This window comes from Pinus tabuliformis, chromosome 3_2 (assembly GCF_031772625.1).
Source record: "Pinus tabuliformis cultivar Carrire ecotype Pingquan chromosome 3_2, CPIR1, whole genome shotgun sequence".
NCBI lineage: Eukaryota > Viridiplantae > Streptophyta > Pinopsida > Pinales > Pinaceae > Pinus > Pinus tabuliformis.
Genome location: NC_142302.1, coordinates 334,246,874 through 334,266,772, shown reverse-complemented (window position 1 = coordinate 334,266,772; position 19,899 = coordinate 334,246,874).

The following is a 19,899-nucleotide window of genomic DNA, read 5'->3' as shown; positions in this document are numbered from 1 at the left end:
CAAACCTTCGAAATTATTTAAGGTAAGATATGGAGGCAATGCGAATCTACATTTTTGACAAAGAAAAATCAATAGAAGTCAAAAACAATTATGGATCCAGAATTGAATCTCAACACAGAGGTGTGCCTTACTGTCTAGCATGTATGAGTGGATATCACAATGAGACTTTTCAGAACATTAGATACCTTAATGTCAGACAAGGGATGAAAAAGAGGAATCCCAGATAAAATGGAAGCTTCTGACTTATTTTAAGTTTGATACATTATAGGTGCTAAATGCTTTTTCTAACCCTAGCGTCGCTTCTGATCCTAAAATAATTCCACAATGTTCTGATTTTTAATGAGAGCTGAGAAAGTGTTAAAACATGGGTATAAACTCATAACTTTAAAGAGGAGTATACTCTGAATATAAGATTTATCCCATGTGTCTACCTAGTCCTGTCAGCAAATCTAAAATAACTGATCTTACCATTGGTTTAGGAGCCTATAATACAATTGGATGGATATGAACTCAATTACATCTCAGAAAACATGGGAAGACAATCATATGGGTGGGAATGATAAACTTACGTAAAGTCGAAAAAAGAAAATGCCTGGTCCAGTTGAAGCAACCTCTTCAACACTTGATGTAGCCCATGAAGAAAGCATCTACAACAAATATGTCCAAGCCTCATTTTTTATCAACACAACAAACTATTTCAACATCCAAATCATTATAATTTCTTAAATCCTTAATAGCTAGAAGGAAATTAAAACATTCAGAAGATCAATCCCACAAAGAGAAGACCGATGCCCAAACCATTATAGTTCCAGCAGCTCTTGCAGTAGCATAGTCTCCTGTAAAAGATGATGGATTCACTTTCAGAAAATATATGCATCAAAATAGGATGTTAACTGTAATACAATAATCTAATGTATACCTTCGGGATGAGCCATCTTTTGCATGGCAGTTGGGGCAATCATAATAGGCATTGATATCTTGAATCCCAACACAGTGGTACTCAGATCTACCTTTGTTACATCAACCAATATACACGGACGGAACCTGATACATACAACATCAACCAAAATCCTTGTAATAATGTCAATTCCGCTGATCCTTGTAATGAAAGAGGTGCCATAATGTTCAAAAGTTTGGCCCAAGATAGGGTGACTAAAATTGAAAATTATAGCTATTCAATGTTTATCTAATCTGATTGCAGTCATAAAGTTGGTGAAAAAATAGATACGAGAGCTGAAGGTACATCTTTTTCAAATGACTATGTATTAGCTGAAGGTACAGTAGCTAAACAGGGGAGATTGTGGAATCCATAAGAAACTCATAATATGCAAGCAATTGAAGGGCTATCTCTGTAAAAAAAAAAAAACAACCGTGCAGAAACAAATTGAACCATTTCACATCCTGCTCACAAATTCAAACTAAACAATTTTTAGACCCGTGCCTTCTGTTAGTGGATATCACAATGAGACTTTTCAGAACATTAGATACCTCAGTGTCAGACAAGGGATGAACAAAGAGGAATCCCAGATAAAATGGAGACTTCTGACTTATTTTAAGTTTGATACATTATAGGTGCTAAATGCTTTTTCTAACCCTAGCGTCGCTTCTGATCCTAAAAGAATTCCACAATGTTCTGATTTTTATTGAGAGCTGAGAAAGTGTTAAAACATGGGTACAAACTCATAACGTTAAAGAGGAGTATACTCTGAATATAAGATTTATCCCACGTGTCTACCTAGTCCTGTCAGCAAATCTAAAATAGAATGAATTTTCACTACCTATTTCTAATGTCAGACTCCCTCCGCCCAAGTCGAGGTGTGTCCACAGTCAGTGCAATTGCCTTAAAACCAGCCCTCTCCGCTCTTCTAACAAGTTGTGCAACAACATTCCTATTCTTGTAAACCTGCCAGCAATGACATCTAAATTTTAACACCACTCATACATCCACATTTAGTAAACCCAACGCAATATAACTGATCTTACCATTGGTTTAGGAGCCTATAATACAATTGGATGGATATGAACTCAATTACATCTCAGAAAACATGGGAAGACAATCATATGGGTGGAAATGATAAACTTACATAAAGTTGAAAAAAGCGAATGCCTGGTCCAGTTGAAGCAACCTCTTCAACACTTGATGTAGCCCATGAAGAAAGCGTCTACAACAAATATGTCCAAGCCTCAATTTTTATCAACACAACAAACTATTTCAAAATAAAAAATCATTATAATTTCTTAAATCCTTAATAGCTAGAAGGAAATTAAAACATTAAGAAGATCGATCCCACAAAGAGAAGACCGATGCCAAAACCATTATAGTTCCAGCAGCTCTTGCAGTAGCATACTCTCCTGTAAAAGATGATGGATTCACTTTCAAAAAATATATGCATCAAAATAGGATGTTAACTGTAATACAATAATCTAATGCATACCTTCGAGATGAGCCATCTTTTGCATGGCAGTTGGAGCAATCATAATAGGCATTGATATCTTGAATCCCAACACAGTGGTACTCAGATCCACCTTTGTTACATCAACTAATATATGGGACGGAACCTGATACATACAACATCAACCAAAATCTTTGTAATAATGTCAATTCCCCTGATGCTTGTAATGAAAGAGGTGCCATAATGTTCAAAAGTTTGGCCCAAGAGAGGGTGACTAAAATTGAAAATTATAGTTATTCAATGTTTACCTAATCTGATTGCAGTCATAAAGATGGTGAAAAAATAGATACGGGAGTTGAAGGTACATCTTTTTCAAATGACTATGTATTAGCTAAAGGCACAGTAGCTAAACAGGGGAGATTGTGGAATCCATAAGAAACTCATAATATGCAAGCTATTGAAGGGCTATCTTTGTAAAAAAAATAAAAAACAACCATGCAGAAAGAAATTGAACCATTTCACATCCCGCTCACAAACTCAAACTAAAGAATTTTTAGACCCGTGCCTTCTGTTTTGGTGTTAAATGGGTAATCAAATGCATTGGTGTGACAATATGCATATTTTCAGCTTAAAAGTTGGAAAAGGGATACAAAGTATTTCTTGAAAAAGGATACGAAGTATTTCTTGAAGATGTAAATCATAATATGACTCATCACAAATAATTTTTCTGAGATTCAGAAGGTCACAAGCAAAGGCAGCAACTCAACCCCAAGATTTCTCCAGGTGCTGCTCTATCCATTTTCATTCTATTCAAACACAATACTAAAGAATTATTTGAAATATCTCTCTACCAGGACTATTACAAACCTTCCAACTCAATGATCTGTCAATTTGACCTGCAACATATGATGGAGTTCATTTCAAAGGGAAACGCCTTACGGCGTAATTAAACAACATTATTACCCAACCAACATTATGCTGATATTTTCATCGGTAGCTTTAAGTTAATGAGGTTTGAAGCATGAACGATCAACTTCCAAGGTAAGGCTTGCGACAAGGCGTTTGGGAGAAGCTTTAATGCATGTTACTCTCCTTGTCACAGACAGATGTTTGCAGAGAAAGCAGCCTTTGGAGCTAAGTTCAATCATAGTGGCTATATATAGATATTGAATATCTCTGGACGAACAGATCTGACAGAGAGCAATTTGGAGAAGCATTTTTTCCATAATAAGGCTGAATAGAAGAGGTTTGATTTGTTCCATCCATGTCCATGGCTTATGTAAACGACAATGATTTCAACAGAACGTTTATTGTACCCAGCAAGCCCCCCAGAAAGGAAATATCATTGGCAGTTGCACTGTTAATCCTCGGCACCATCATCATTGTCATTGGCCTCTTCATGTTCTCTCAGCAAATCGGCGATGACAGAACCCATGGTTTATCTATGATTTTTATCCGGAAATAAAGCATTTCATTTTTCTTCTATTTCTCAAATCTGTTTTTGGATTTTTAGGCCTCTTATATCGGTATTGCCTTACTGCTGAAGATTGAGGGTTATATCTGATTTTATTTTTGTGGGATTTCTATTTATTGTTGTTCAGGTATGTTGTTTGCATTGTTGGGAATAGTCATGTTTGTCCCAGGGTTCTATTATTCGAGAATTGCATGGTACGCGTACAAGGGCTACAAGGGATTCTCTTTCTCAAACATTCCAGCAGTGTGAAAAATTTCAAAAACTGAGTTCTTTGGCTTGCAGTATGATCTTATATGTATTACTTGGGGTTTAGTGGGATATTTATTTCTGGGGTTAGGGTTTAAGGTTACGCTGTTCAAACTTAAAATTATGGCCAAATTCTGAAAAATTGAAAATTTGCTAGCCTCTTCTGTAAATGAAAGATTGTGCAAATCTTTTCCTGAGGTTTTTTTATTTTCAGGTGCCAATTCAATTACATTGTATAAAGGATATGAGTGTTTGTTAATTCTATGAAAAGCTAAGAAAACTTTGGGGATTATTTAAGATTTCAGGCTACAGGAAGAGTCTCCTCCTTTCCAATCCTCCTTTTATGGTTGTTGTCAATTCCTTAGTTTCTAATGTCCGGCTGTGTAAGGCCAGGATGCCCTTTTTGCTTTTTTTTTTGGGTAAAACAAGGGACAAATTGTACCAGAAGACATATAGGGATTCCGCAGAGGATTCTATTAAGGTTAAAGTCAAATAACTATGAGTAAAATTCATAGGTACTTTTTTGAAGTACTTATTCTATTTCAAGAAAGATCATTCTATTCTCCTAAGCAGTGTGAAATGACCCCGCTTAAGTAAATAATGTGTTAGTTCGAATAAGTTTGATAGAATTTAAAATAGGCCGTGAACTACTAAGATTTGGCAGAGCTTTATGAATGTTCAGTTAAGTTAGTAGGCTATTGTCCAGAGGCACAGTTTCAAAGAGAAAATGCCATCTGAAATGAAGACTGTTTATTTACTTGTGGAAAATAACCATTAAATAGTCCAATTGAGAGGCAAATGCCATTATGTAGCCTGCATTTTTTATTATCAAAAGAAGTTAAAGCTTGTTATGCATACCAAATGACAAATAACAATTGTTCACATCGTAATAAGGGTTGGAAATTAATTAAAGCTGCAGATGGAACACATATCCCCATATTAAACCGCGTCCTAATCAGAGAGTTGCTATGATTGACAATCTAGGCCATGACATTGCCACATCACATATACACTACATCCACTTTAATTATAATTTCTTTCTGACATTTAGACCCTACTCAGTTTATGTTTGTTTAATTTTACTAGCCCATCTTTGTGCTATCATTTGCATTTTGGGGTACCGGTTGGGGCTAAATATGAAACCAGAGGTCCTCATGGTTATCCGACGGAATTGTAACCTTGTACACTAAAGGATACTGACATTTCCAATCCTTTCAGAGAAAGAGCAGTCTCACCCAAAGTATCAATCCAAGAGTTACAGAAAAGTAGGCGTGAGACAAAATATTACAGTGCGCATATAAAACAGAGAAAGAACCATACATTTAACATATTAATCATAACAGATTGGGGATAACATCGTCAAAGCACAAAACCTTCCACATCCGTACGATCCATTGACAACAATATCACAGAAGCTTCTCGGCTATCCATTGTATTCATCCAAATCATAGTCAGAAATTCACCATCATGGCTGCAGAACAGAAGTATCACAATCCAGAATCTACACAGTAAGCACTTAGGGCATCCATTAGTAGACTCCCAAAACCGTCTAGATACCAAGGATGCATGACTAGACTCCATAACAACATTTACAATGACGTTGCAGATCCTATTCATAGACTGAATGGTCCCAAAACGGTTGCAGAATGTGAATGCTGTAAGATATTATGAAATCTGATATGCTGAGCGCAAAGTGATCTGACGTGCATAAATTAAGTGAACTCCAGCACAAGAAATACAAGCAAGCACATTCCAGGTGCAAGGTATCCTGGCATGCTTACCAAAAACCTTAAAATAATGGTTAGCAAGTTGCAACACAGTATACATAAAGTGCATGATCGTATCTATCGTGCGGAGAAGACGAAAAGGGTACCCCAGGCAAATCTTTCAGGCTCCAATCTAGCAGCATGAATAGTTGCAACCATTCAACTACCTTCCCTTGATCGAACGATTAACAATCCTCCGATCGTCTAACACATAATCTAATGGCACAGGGATGACAAGTAGATTTTAGGGGAGTTCATTTCAAAGGGAAACGCCTTACAACGTAAATATATAGATTTTTTTAATGATTATTACAACATTTTAAATGGGAAAATAACATCATAATATTATAATATATGGTATTGTGATGAAATATATTATTATATTATATTATGTATTCAATCTTGCTTTTGACTTTGTATTAATTGGTTTTTGACCAATTTTTTTTCCCATTATATAGAATTTAACATTGGGAATTCATCTTTTGTTACTTTTTATTATTATTTAAATTTATCTATGTGTAAGGTGATTAGTTGAGCTCTTATTATAGGTTGTTTAGTAACTTCCATTTTTATTAGTTACTTATTTTTTGTTTTTAGTTTTACTTCTTTTTTATTAAACCTTTTGTTTTGTTTTGTTTTGTTTTTTCTATTATTTTCATTTTCATAAATTATTATTTTTCTACAAGTTTTCAATTTAAGATGACTTATTATTATATTAAAAAGATATTTTAATAAATTTAATTATAAAAATTATATATATTAATAAAAAATAAAACACATTTTTTTTTTGTTTTTTTTTTTTTCGGGATTTCGGGCTTCGGGAGTAGCCAGAACCCTAGTTGCGTTTCGGCGCCTTCGCGCCCTTGCTGCTTTGCGACCCGTGGCTTTGGGCCCTCTGCCCTCCTCCTCTGTGTTTCCTTTTGTCTTTCTGCGGATTCAGAGCACACAACTTCTGCTGGGTAGGACGTTTAAGCTGGGCCCCCCTCATGGAGGCCCCGAGCTCGCCCCAGGAAGGCCCGCCTTTAGCTACCGAAGCTTTCTCTCAGCTCTTGGTCGGCTTGCCACAGAAGAAGAAGAGCGAAGCAGCCAAGTTCGTCAAGAGGCTGGATGACATTCCTGAAATCTCCCTGCCGCCAGAGACCCCGATTCAAGTTGCCCTCTCCTTAGCTGAGTGGACTCTCGTGGGCCAGTTCATAGGTCTTTGGCCTTCTCCTAAGACCACGGAGTCCTGGGTAAACACGAACTGGGATCCTCTGATCAAGGGCAACGTCACTTCATACTTCTTAGGACAAGGGTTTTTCCTTTTCGAATTCTCCTCAAAGGAAGACAAGGATCTGATATTTCAGAATGGCCCCTATTTCATGGGCCCCAAGGGTTTGTACCTCAACAGATGGACGCTGGATTTCGACCCTGCACTCGATGTCCCCTCGGCTGTACCTGTTTGGGTCAGAATCCCTAATGTCCCAGTCCATTGCTGGAACTGGGATTCGCTGAAACACATCGAAAACGCCCTTGGGAAATTCATAGATAGGGCAAACAACAAAGATCAATATGACTGTGCTCGTATCTGCATAGAAGTAGACCTAGAAGTGTGTCTCCCAAAAGCCATCAAAATCAAGGTAGGGAACTGGACCCATTTGCAGAAGCTGGATTACGAGCAGCTGCCTTTCAAATGCCGAAAATGTCATGTCTACGACCACTTCGCCAGAGGATGCCCAACTAATGTGGAACCAAATAAGGGAAAACGAGGAAGGTTGGAATCAGGTCAAGCGCACCAGGAAAATTCAAAAGCAGGTTGGTCCAAATGGAAGAGGTACTCAGGCCCCCTCAGCAACTCCCGCCCAGAATGGATCAAGAAAAAAAATTCGCCCCTCTAAGGTCGCAAGTAGAGGAAACTGAGGAACCAGGAAATCAAAAATCAACCTCACCCTCTAAAGGCACCCCCAAAGGTTCTGGAAATGGAGTTGAGCAAGCTAGAAATGGTGTTCCAGCAATAAAGGCAATGGCTGAAAGTGGTGTTCCAGTAATAGATATGGCAATGGCTGGGAGCTCCAAAGGAAACACTGTCGAAGAAGAGGAAGACGAGCATGAATCAGAGTGCTCGGAGGAAGAGGGGGAAATAGGAGAATCTCAAGCAACGATAAGGAGATCCACAAGAGGCCGCAAATCAGATCAGGAAAAAAGAGAGCAGGAAACTTTCAAGGATAAGCTTCAAGGCAGCCAGCCAACCCTTGAGAAGTTACTAGCATCAAAAGCAAAGATGACGAGAAACCAGCCCCAAGGCTCCAAAGGAGCCAATCAGAAATACAAATGATGAAGATAGTCTCCTGGAACTGTAGAGGTATGGGGAGTAAAATCAAGTTTAATAATAGAAACTCCTGACATACTTCTCATCCAGGAGACCAAACTGGAAGACTCTGTCTTCCTTCAGGCAAGTAAGAAACTCTGGAGCAAATGTGAGGCGAAAGCAATCTTAGCCTGAGGGGCTTCCGAAGGGTTGGGCTCTCTTTGGAACGCTAGCAAATTCACATTCGTCTCTGAAACCCTCAATACTCACTGGCTACTCTTAAAATTGCAGCACATAGATTCAAAAGAGATAATCAGCCTCTTCAATGTGTACACCCCCATGAATGATGTGGAAAAAAGGACTGCTGGGACTCCATAAGAACCCAAGCAGATCTAGTTAATCTTGAGAATATCATCATAGCAGGAGATGTCAATCTCACTCTCTTATCAGCAGACAAGAGAGGAGGCAACGTTGTTCGAGATCCGGCAAGGGAATGGGCAGAGGATCTTATACAGGATGGGGACCTGCTGGACATCAAGCCAATTTCTGGTAAGTACACTTGGACTAATAAAAGAATTGGTCCGGGCCACATTTCTGCTAGATTGGATAGATTCTTAATTCAAAGCTCTTTTCTTCTGCTTGGATTAGAGGCTAGAGTGCATATTCTCCCATCCAGCACTTCGGATCATAAACCCATCAAGCTGGAACTCGTGTCTCAGCTTGACCTTGGACCTATACCATTCAAATTTAGTCTGCTCTTGGCTAAGGAATCAGACTTCATACAATTAGTTAAGGAAACTTGGGTGCAGTCGGTCAAAGGCTCCCCCTTTTTTGTCTGGGAAGAAAAGCTCAGAAGAGTGAAAAGGGCTTTGAAAATATGGGCCAAATCTCTGCCAAATCCAGCCAACGAAAGGAAAAAAATCCAGCATATGCTAGAATTCCATCAGCTCCAATCCGAAACAGCTGACATAACAAAAGAGATCCTAGATAAAGAAGCTCTGTTTCAACAAAACTATCATAAGGCATGTCTAGCTGAGGAAGAATACTGGAGACTTAAGTCTTGCAGTCTTTGGCTCAAAGCAGGGGACAGGAATTCTTCCTTCTTTCACAAACAAGCTCAGGCCAGGAAATGTACCAATTCCATTTCTGAAATCAAAGATGGTACCATCATTCACAAGGATAATGCAAACATAAAAAAAATAGCTTCTCTTCATTTTGAAAGTCTGTATAGCGAAGAGATAATTCTGGATCAAAACTCAGAGATGATGGATGGGATCCCTTCCCTGATTTCTGCTGATATGAACCACCTCCTTGAAGCTAAAGTCACCAAGAATGAAGTCAAGGCTACCTTATTTTCCATGAACCCAGACAAAGCCCCTGGACCGGATGAATTCTCAGCCAGATTCCTCCAAATTTGCTGGTCCATTGTGGAAAATGATCTTTACAAAATGGTTCTAAAATCCCAAGTTTGCAAGAAAATCGTAGGAAGCACGAACTCTGCTTTTCTTGCTCTCATCCCCAAAGAAAAGGGAGCCAACTCCTTCAACAGGTTTCGTTCAATTTCACTTTGTAATATAGGTTAAAATTGATCACCAAAGTCATCGCTAACAGACTGAAGCCCATCCTCCCCAAAATCATTTCGGAAAGCCAAGGAGGTTTCATTCAAGGTAGACAGATTGTGGACAACTTCATTCTGGTCCAGGAGGCAATCCATTCAAGCTTGAGTCGCAATGAAAAAGGTATGGTTGTCAAACTTGATTTAGCAAATGCTTTTGATAGAGTTAGGCATAGTTTTCTGCTGAAAGTCTTACATAAACTTGGATTTGGTGAGAATTTTATAAATTGGATTCAAGCTTGCATCTCGGAGCCTTGGATTGCCCCATTAATTAATGGCAAAGCTGCTGACTTTTTCAAAGCCACGAGAGGGCTCAGGCAGGGGTGCCCTCTCTCACCTCTTTTATTTGTTCTTCAAGCCTTTGTTCTCAGTTTTTACCTAGACAAAAAAAGAGCAGATCAGGATATTGCTGGACTCTGTATTGCGAGGGGTGTGAAAACCATTAATCATGCTCTTTTCACAGATGACACGCTGCTATTGGGAGTAGCGTCTGGGATTATTGCCTCCAGATTTAAAAAAGCTTTGGATGAGTTTTGTTTGGTATCAGGAAGCAATTTAAGCAAAGGAAAATGCCATATCTATTGCTGGAACACCTCTTCCAGCTTGCTCAACTCCATTTCTAGAACCTTTGGTTTTGCAGCATCCTCAAATTGGACTTCCTTCAAGTGTTTGGGCCTCCCGGTTTTTCTCAAAAAAGCTTACAGCAGAGACTAGCTCCCCCAATTGGAGAAATTTAAGAACAAGCTACTTGCCTGGGGTTATTCCTGGCTTAACATTGCTGGTAAGTCGGTCCTTATTAAATCCGTTCTTTCTAGTCTTCCCCTGTTTCAGTTTTCTGTCCTTCTCGCTCCAATTGGCATTCTCAGAAAAATGGAGGAGACCATCCAAAAATTATTTTGGAAGGGGGGCAAACAAAATGAGAAAAAGATTCTGCTAGTCAATTGGGAATGTATCTCCAAACCGCTATTGTAAGGAGGCTTGAATTTCAAGAATCTTGGCTACCATAATGTAGCAATGGGAGCTAAATTAATCTAGAGAATTATTGCCCCTAAACCTGGTTGGGCGTAATTCGCTCTCTTGAAAAAATACTTCAAAGGCTAGCGTTCTCGCTGCCTAGATCACCCTAAGAAGCATTCAAATACACCCTTTCTAAAGTTTTGTAGCAAAGCTTCCTCTCTCATCAAAGATCATGCCTTCTGGGTTCCTGGTAATGGGAAAAGGATCAACCTTTGGACAGATAAAATTTTGAATAACGAGCCTCTGGGAGACTGCCATTCACTCCAAATGTTGCGCAGATGGATGAATGAGGCTGGATTACGAACTCTGTGGGACATTTCAGCTTGGCAGAATTCACGCTGGGCTGGCTGGAATCTTCAAACACCCCCAGAACTTTCTATGGAGCGCGAGACTCTGATTTCCAAGCTCCACGGCCTGTCTCCTTTGCTGGCTCGAAAAAGGGACACAAGAGGATGGGGTACGCAGATTGGCAGATACTCTATTGCTCAAGGTTATGCCAAGCTATGTGAGTGTCCCCATGTGGCCACAAGCCCTGAGCCTTGGAAAGGGATATGGCATTATCCCACCTTGCCTAAAATCGACTTCTTCAGCTGGCTGCTTTGTCATTCCAAAATTTTGACAGATGATAATCTCCAGAAACGTGGTTTTCACAATCCTTCAAGGTGCAGTATTTGTAAGGTAAACCGGGAAAGCGTAGTTCATCTGATGCTTGAATGCACCTTTACTTTGCAGATTTGGACAGAATTGTTGGGAACTCTAAGTTTCAGCATCGTGTTGTCTTCCTCCATCCCCGATATTTTTACTAATTGGCTACAAAGGTATCCCGGGAGTCCACCAAAAAACAAAATTATCAGAGCTGCTTGGATTGCTCTCCCTAAAATAATATGTTGGCAGGTTTGGCTTGGGAGAAATAAAAGGATTTTTAGAAGCTACGAACAGGAGGCCAAGCTTGTGGCAGTCAAGATTAAAAGCCAGCTTAAAGAGAATCTGAGAGATATTAAAGATGGCTTAAATCTCAGTCAGCAAGATATAAATTGGGGCTCCTTTCTTGAACTCCAGTTCCAAAACAGTGCAAACAGTATCTCCCTCCTCAAAGACTGGCAAATAAGAGTTTCAGCAAATGAATTCAAATACTGGGCCTCAAATCAGCAGAGATTCTACCTCTTTTTTGATGGGGTTGCAAAGGCCAATCCTAGAAGCGCTGGAGCTGGAGGCGTCATTTTGAATCCCGATGGCATAAGGATACACAGTTTCGCCTGGGGTCTGGGCATAGCTTCTAGCATTCAAGCTGAGGCTTTGGCTCTTTTCCAAGGATTCAAGATTATGAAAATGCTGAACATCAAGGAGGAAAATGTAATAGGGGACTCCCAAGTAATAATTAGCATTATGGTGACTCACTCTAAGCCAACGGATCTAAGGCTTGCAAGGCTGATTTTCAGAGTAACAGATCTTAGAGACTCTTTCCAGAAGTTGAATTTTTATCATGTGTTGAGAGCTAACAATAAGGAGGCAGACATCAAAGCCAACAAAGCTACCCTCCTTACGGCTGGAGCCTTACTCAGAGGAGGACAAGAATCATGGGAATCAATTCCTTAATTTAGATAGTTGTCATGTTTTACTGCCTTTTGTTAAATCAATTTGTATGTACCCATAAAGTTGGGAAAATCTCAGAAATAGACTACATAGTATCAGGCAAAAAGAGATGTGAGCTAAGCATAAACGCCATGGCCTTGCATGGTTGGGCGGTTTTGTGGAATCAGACTCACCTTTTGTAATCCGATTTTAGGCATTAAGGCCAAGTATTTAATAGATCCTCTATCCATTTCTGTTAAAAAAAAATAAAAAAAAATAAAACATATATATATACAAAATAAGCATATATATTAAAGTGTATATAAACAATATTACTTAATCATATTTCTTAATTTATGGTGATGGCATTCAACAATACAATATTTTATTATTTGTTTTATTTTTGTGATCAAATTTTTGTCTTTTTTTGTTTGTTTGTTTAAATTAAGCCATATTTAAGCTAAGCCACAGGTATTAGCTACTATGTAGTCCTTGTTATTATTAGTATTAGTAATAAGGATATGTGTATTAGTTGTAAAATTTGTGTTTGGATTATAGTTGTATATTGTGAGTCATTTTATGATTTTCTACCATTTTCAATATCATCTATAGACTCGTGAACCAAAATTATTTTTCAAAGAAGAATACAATTGATACTAAGCATATATGTGTCTTTGGATGTGAATACCAAGTTCCAATAAAGCCCCAAAATTAAACAAAATTTGAAATACATATAGTGTCCTTCAAAATATAATTCTTGATGTCTCAGAGGGGGTAGCTCAATTGATGATTGAAGTAAAATTTGAAACCTGAGAAAACTGAGAGATCCAAGGTTCAAATCTCCAAGGTTGTGACCCCTAGAGGTTTATAGGTAGCTACGTGTCACGCGGACTACTGGGTTCTTTTGGGATAATATATATATATATATATATATATATATATATATATATATTATCGATTACAACATATTTCCCGAGAGTCGCTGGATCATTCACATCTGGACACTTAACATTAGAGTTGTTGGAACTAACCGAATCTTTCACATTGAAGACCAAACTATTGACTAGATATTTCAATTTAATTTCTTGGAATAGGAGAATATGGGGTTTTCCCTTTTCAACAAATGAGTTAACCTTTGACCTTATTTTATCCGACCCCAACCCCCTGCAATTCCAGGTGATTAGTTTCATCGTTTGATATTAGATTTTGCGGCCCCTTAATTGGGGCTTAAACTACCTCCTTTCCTTGTATTTTGTCTCCTTGTGATCTGTCTATGCAAAATACCTTATCTTCCCAATTATTTGTCTTTTTCAACTTTTTCAATTTGAACATATATGTTCATTTTTCCTCCCACCTTATGATGTATTTAACCTTGTTCCTTGTCTTTCTTTGTCTCTAATTTTTCATCATGAATTGAAATATAAAGGGAGGGGCCAATTTAGGTCGCACTAGGAGTGTGGAACTCACCTTCATCCGAGGAAGAGTTGATCTCACCTGTCACATAGATAGGGGAATCCTCAAGGGGTAGAATGTCATCGTCGAGAAGACCAAGAGAGGCCTTGGAGTCCTCCCCAAGAGAGGGAGGGGCATTCCTTAAGGGAATCTCACCTTCCTCTTCGACCGGGTTTAGCGCTTTGAAACTATTGCTATTAGTCTTCATTGCAACCTAATTGCTGGTAGCCTCTCCTAGAGTTTATTTCACTTGGGTTGGAGAGGTTGGGCCCTTGTGCTTGTTCCTTGGTGGATTGCTTTGTTGTGGTTAGCCATTAATTTGTTTGGATGGTCCTCTTTGCCTTTTGGGTTATTTCCATTGATCTCATTCTTCCACCTGCTTATGTTTATCCTCGATCTTCTTTTCACAACTTCTAGCAAAGTGTCTGTGCTCATGATATACCTTACACTTGAAAGGAAGCTAGTCATAATGCACCTCTTAGATATGGGCCAATTTTCCAGGTTGAGATTTATCATGACAAGAAGTCCTTTGTCTAGTTCTACTTCCATATAGATCTTGGCATAAGAAAACAAACCCTCTTGTGGTTTAGAATGATCAATATACTTACCTAGGATGTTTCCAATACTTTTAAAAGTGGCATTGTTCCAACAATGCAAAGGAAAGAAGGGGAGCTTAACCCAGACCGAAACTACTAAAGGAACATCACATTCCAGGTTAAAATCTGGACTCCGATTTAAATAGATACTCTGAGTGCCGATGAAATAAGGGTCATTTCTTAAGATCAAGTCTCGGTCTTCTTTATTCTCGAAGAAGGTATAAAACCCTCTCCCCCAAAAAGAAGAGAAAAAATGACCCTTTATCATCGGTTGTCGAATTTTATTTAACCATTACTACAAGGTGCGCGAGGCAGGCTAGATGCCCATGAACTGGTCCATTAAAAATTGTTGTGTAAGCTAAAGAGCCCTTGTTCTAGAATAAGAAGCATTAATTTCTACCTTAAGAATATCCTCAAGATTTTTGACAAAGCATGAGGGCTTTGTCTTCGGAAATTTCAACTTATTGGAGATCAGAGCATTGAAGGCACCTACATTAGGTGTTGACAGAGGAGGTGGGGAAGCAGGGCCACCAAAGCTAGTGGTCATCAAGCTGCAAGAGACCTGCTCAGTGATATAAAAAACCTCACAATGTTTTCCTCTAGTTTATTAATACTAATATTATTTATAATTCTCATAATATTTTTGTTCAAAATGCAACAGGAAAATCCTAATTTTGTCCTCGAATTAAATTGGGAATAAAAATATGATTCCACATCTCATGACAACTTGTATTAGTTAACTAAGTTAATTTGACTTAGTTGGCTCAGTTAATTCGAGTTGAGGGTCTAACTAGAGTCATGTAGAGTGTCTCCTAAAATTAGGAGCTTTGGTTGAGTTTATTTTGAGTTGTAATTAATTAATTCAGTCTAACTGAGTTAAAGTCAGTTAAACTAGTTCCAACTAATGGAGGAATTAGTGGGAGGTCTAGTAGTGTGGTGTTGCCTGCATTCCAATGGGGTGTTGCCTGAAGTCGAGTGTGGTGCTGCCTGAAGTCGAGTGTGGTGCTGCCTGAAGTACAGTGTGGTGCTGCTTGAAGTGCAGTGTGGTGTTGCTGGAGTACAATGTGGTGTTGCCTGAAGTACAATGTGGTGCTGCCTGAAGTGCATTGTGGTGCTGCCTGAAGTGCAGTGTGGTGCTGCTTGCAGTGATCAACCAGTAAATTAAAGATTCAGTAATAACTAACTCATGCATGTCAGATCAGAGAAGACCGAGTTGAGATTGGAGTTTAGGAACAATGTACTATCAATTGTATAATCATCTGAATTGTAAAAATGGTGCATGTAGTCAGAGGAAGGCCTATGAGGATTGCACAATTCATAATTGAGGAATTTCCTAATTAAATAGGGGTTAATTCCTTGAGGAACAATGCAAGGAAATAGGGACTTGGGCAAGCCAGAAATTGGTTAAGTATTGTCCAAAGCTTGTCTAGGAAGCAGTGAGACAGATAGTGCAGAGGTTGCTTGGGCTTTAGTAAAGCATAGTAATCTTCTCATATTTTCTGACTAATGCAATATACAAATAACAGGGGTTTTTAGCTATGGATTTCCCCAGGAAATCATTGTGTTATGTGTTGATTGAATTCTTTCTCTTGTATGCTTTGTGATTGTTTAATTGTTTCCACTGATGAGTAGAGTAGATTAAAGTTAATTGTTTTAGCATATTACAATTAGTAGTTTGAATCTACAAAGAATTTCTACATGGTATTAGAGTTGAAATCACTAGAGAAGAGGAGAATACGAGTTTGTCTTTTGTAGATGAAATCGAATTTGCAGTATCATACTATAGAAATTCCCACCTGTAGATCACCTAATAATGCAATAGACTAAAGCAAAATACTTGATCTACTTCTACAACCAATTTAGCGGAAGCTTAATCGAACATGAGCAACATCAATAAGAACACATATAACTGATAAGAAGGAATCAGTCACACATAACACAGAAGATATAACGCAGGGAATGCCTAAGCCTAAAACCCCAACTCTGTATTATCATACAAGTGGAAATATAGCCAGTATTACAAAAAGAATCAGCTCAAAAGCTATCCTGCTCCCTCTGCAATACCTCTAGTACTCATAGACAGTCAAAGGCCTCTATCTAACCTTTGGTATTCCCTCCAAGCCTCCTATTTCTTTGCGCAATTTTGATTGGGGTCCGGTGCAACCACTTGTGTTAATTGGCCTCTTCACACACTCACTAACCTCTGATCCAACTACGCAGTCCTGAAGGAGATAAATCCTCATCATGGATGAGCTTCCTTTATAGTAAAAATATTCATCCAACTTATAGTACACCGTCCCTTCTCTGATCTCAACTGGGTCTCTGTCTAAACTGACATGCATGAGTTATTCATGAGAGAATCTTCAGTTATCTGAAGTGCAACAGTTATATGCAAGCATGCATTAACTAACTAAACTTACTTAATTTAAACAAACTGTTTAAATCAATTATAACTAGACTTGACTCAGTTAACTGAGCCAACTAATTACTACTCAAATTAGAACTCATCCTTATCTCTTTAACTGATGGATAAATTCCTCAATTAATAGATAAACTGTTGCATGTCCTCACATAGACTTCATGTTTGATTTTTCACAACTAATTAACTCATGGAGAATTAATTAATTTATTTTCAAACAACTGTTAAGTTCAAATTCGAATTTTACTTCCTATTTTTAGTCCAGAGACTGACTAAAAATAGGAATCCATCTTGAACTACTAAAAATAGAATGCTATTTTTAGCACTTCCATTTTTCCTTCCTTGTTGCTTAATCCAGCATTGGTACCCAAACTGCTATTTATAGCAGTGCTATTTTTAGCATTTCTTGTTGCTATTTTCAACACTCCCTCTCAACAAGAAAGGCTTCAACTCAAACCTGATCCTGTACCTTTGGAATTTTCTACATGCAACACTTCTACCAAGTGTGGTTGCTCCAGCAACTCTCGGAACAAAAAAAATTCCCCACTGACCTCTCTGTTGGGCTAGAAACATACTCTGATGCTGAAGCTCTACCTGCTGCTGACAAGTGCTCCCTCTCTGACCTCTGAGCTATTGCAACACTCCATGCATCTCGCACCGTTGCACACCTCTCTGTGCCATCCTGCACTGGTGCAACACTCCTATGCCTCTCGCATTGTTGCAACCTGCTAGCTCTACATAGTCCTGGGACTCCTGCACTGTAGCTCTCTCTGTCGCTCCATCCGCATCTGTCTCTACCCAATCAGTCAGTCTTGCTACTCCTCATCGGGGCTCCTGTAGCAAAGTCGAATCAAAGAGGTTGGGTACCTCAAGGATCCTGCCCCTCCTCCTTGGGACGATCACTCCACATCGCCCCACCTCCTACCTGGAGGTATGGCTGCATGTGATCCCTCTGCCCACCTGGCTCGAATTTTCCCCCTACTGGAGGTCTCTGCATGAGTGGATGCCTCCACTATGTCTCCTCTTGGCTTCCCCAGTTGTGGCTGCTCCACAACCTCTTGAAGTTGCTGCACCAATCGTGGCTCCTCCATAATCGTCTGAGACTTCTTCTTGTGCTGCATGTTGAGAGGTAATGTACTCTCCCTCTCAACCACCAAGTCTCCATCAGTTGCCTTGTTGCTCAAGGCTTTGCATGCACCTTGAACCTCAAGAGAATACAAGTTCTCTACCTGTGAACCAATCTGCTTCACCTGTCTAGTGATGATGTGTCTAAGGAAAACCTTTCCCTTACTGAAGACTACATCATAGCCTCTGTCTTCCAGCATCGCGATCGACACCAAGTTTCTCTTAAGTCCTGGTACATACTTGACATCGGTCAAGGTAAGGCGAGCTCCATGTTCCCTCTGAAAAATAACCGTGCCTACACCCGAGACACTATACTTTTCATCATTACCCATCGCTATGAGTATCTAGAGATCTTTATACTCCAAAGTACTGAACAAACTCTTGTCGCCGGTCATGTGGAAAGAAGTTCCATTGTCAAGAAGCCAACCACTTCCCACCATGGATGAAACCATGCATGCGAATAGAGTGAAATCCAACTCGAACTGTGAGGCCAGTGCCTCACCTTCTGATCCTTCCATAGATCCCTTCTTGGATTTCCTCAGTGGACAATTTGTAGCAAAATTGACCACCTCATGACAACGAAAGCATCGCACTTTTGATTTGTCAAACTTCTTCCCACCATGGGAAGAACTGGATTCAGAATGAGAAACCTTCTCCTTCCCCTTCTTTGCCTTACTCACTAAGGCGCAGTTTTCTTCATCCTCCATGGATGAAGAAACATCTATGGTGCTTCTTCTTATCTCCTCCTGCATCAAATGCGACCAAAGTCGTTCCCAATCTGGCAGTTCCTCTCTTCCATTAACTGAGTCCTGGTAGCTATGCTAGCTTTTAGGAAGACTGAGGAGTGCAAGACTCACCATGTCATCATAAGCTATCATGATCCCTACACTTCCAAGCTCATCCCTGCATGTGGTGAGCTTGTTCAGATACGTAGAGATTGTGTCACCCTTTTCACACTTGATCTTCCGAAGCTTGTCTTTCAGTGCCAGCTTCCTCTGATCACTGCTATTCTGATATAGATCTTTCAATGTTTTCCACATTGAAAACGGTGTCTCCTTCCCATGGAGACTCGAGACTATGTGATCTCGAACTCCCTCCAGAAGGATTCTCCTTGCTCTAGCCACACATTTCTTCCATTCAGCCAATTCAGCAGCACCAGTCGGCTTGGGGACTTCTTGATCAATGAAGTCCTTTAGACTGTTATCCTCTAGTACTACTTCCATGCGATCCTTCTAGGCTATATAATTCGAATTGCCATCAAGGGCATATTCGAGTCTCAAACCATTGAACGCCATAGGTGAAATAGAGATGTGATAAGAACTCGATTTCTATATTTAGGAATCACAAACTTCAACTTCTCCCTTCTTGTATACTGTTCTTCCTTGATCACCTGTGCTCCTATACCATGTAGAAATTCCCACCTGTAGATCACCTGACTAAAGCAAAACACTTGATCTACTTCTACAACCAATTTAGTGGAAGCTTAATCAAACATGAGCAACATCAATAAGAACACATATAACTGATAAGAAGGAATCAATCACACATAACACAGAAGATATAACCCGGGGAAAGCCTCAGCTTAAAACCCCAACTCTGTATTATCATACAAGTGGAAATATAGCCAATATTACAAAAAGAATCAGCTCAAAAGCTATCTTGCTCCCTCTGCAATACCTCTAGTACTCATAGACAGTCAAAGGCCTCTATCTAACCTTTGGTATTCCCTCCAAGCCTCCTATTTCTTTGCGCAATTTTGATTGGGGTCCGGTGCAACCACTTGTGTGAATTGGCCTCTTCACACACTCACTAACCTCTGATCCAACTATGCAGTCCTGAAGGAGATAAATCATCATCATGGATGAGCTTCCTTTATAGGAAAAATATTCATCCAACTGATAGTACATTGTCCCTTCTCTGATCTCAACTGGGCCTCT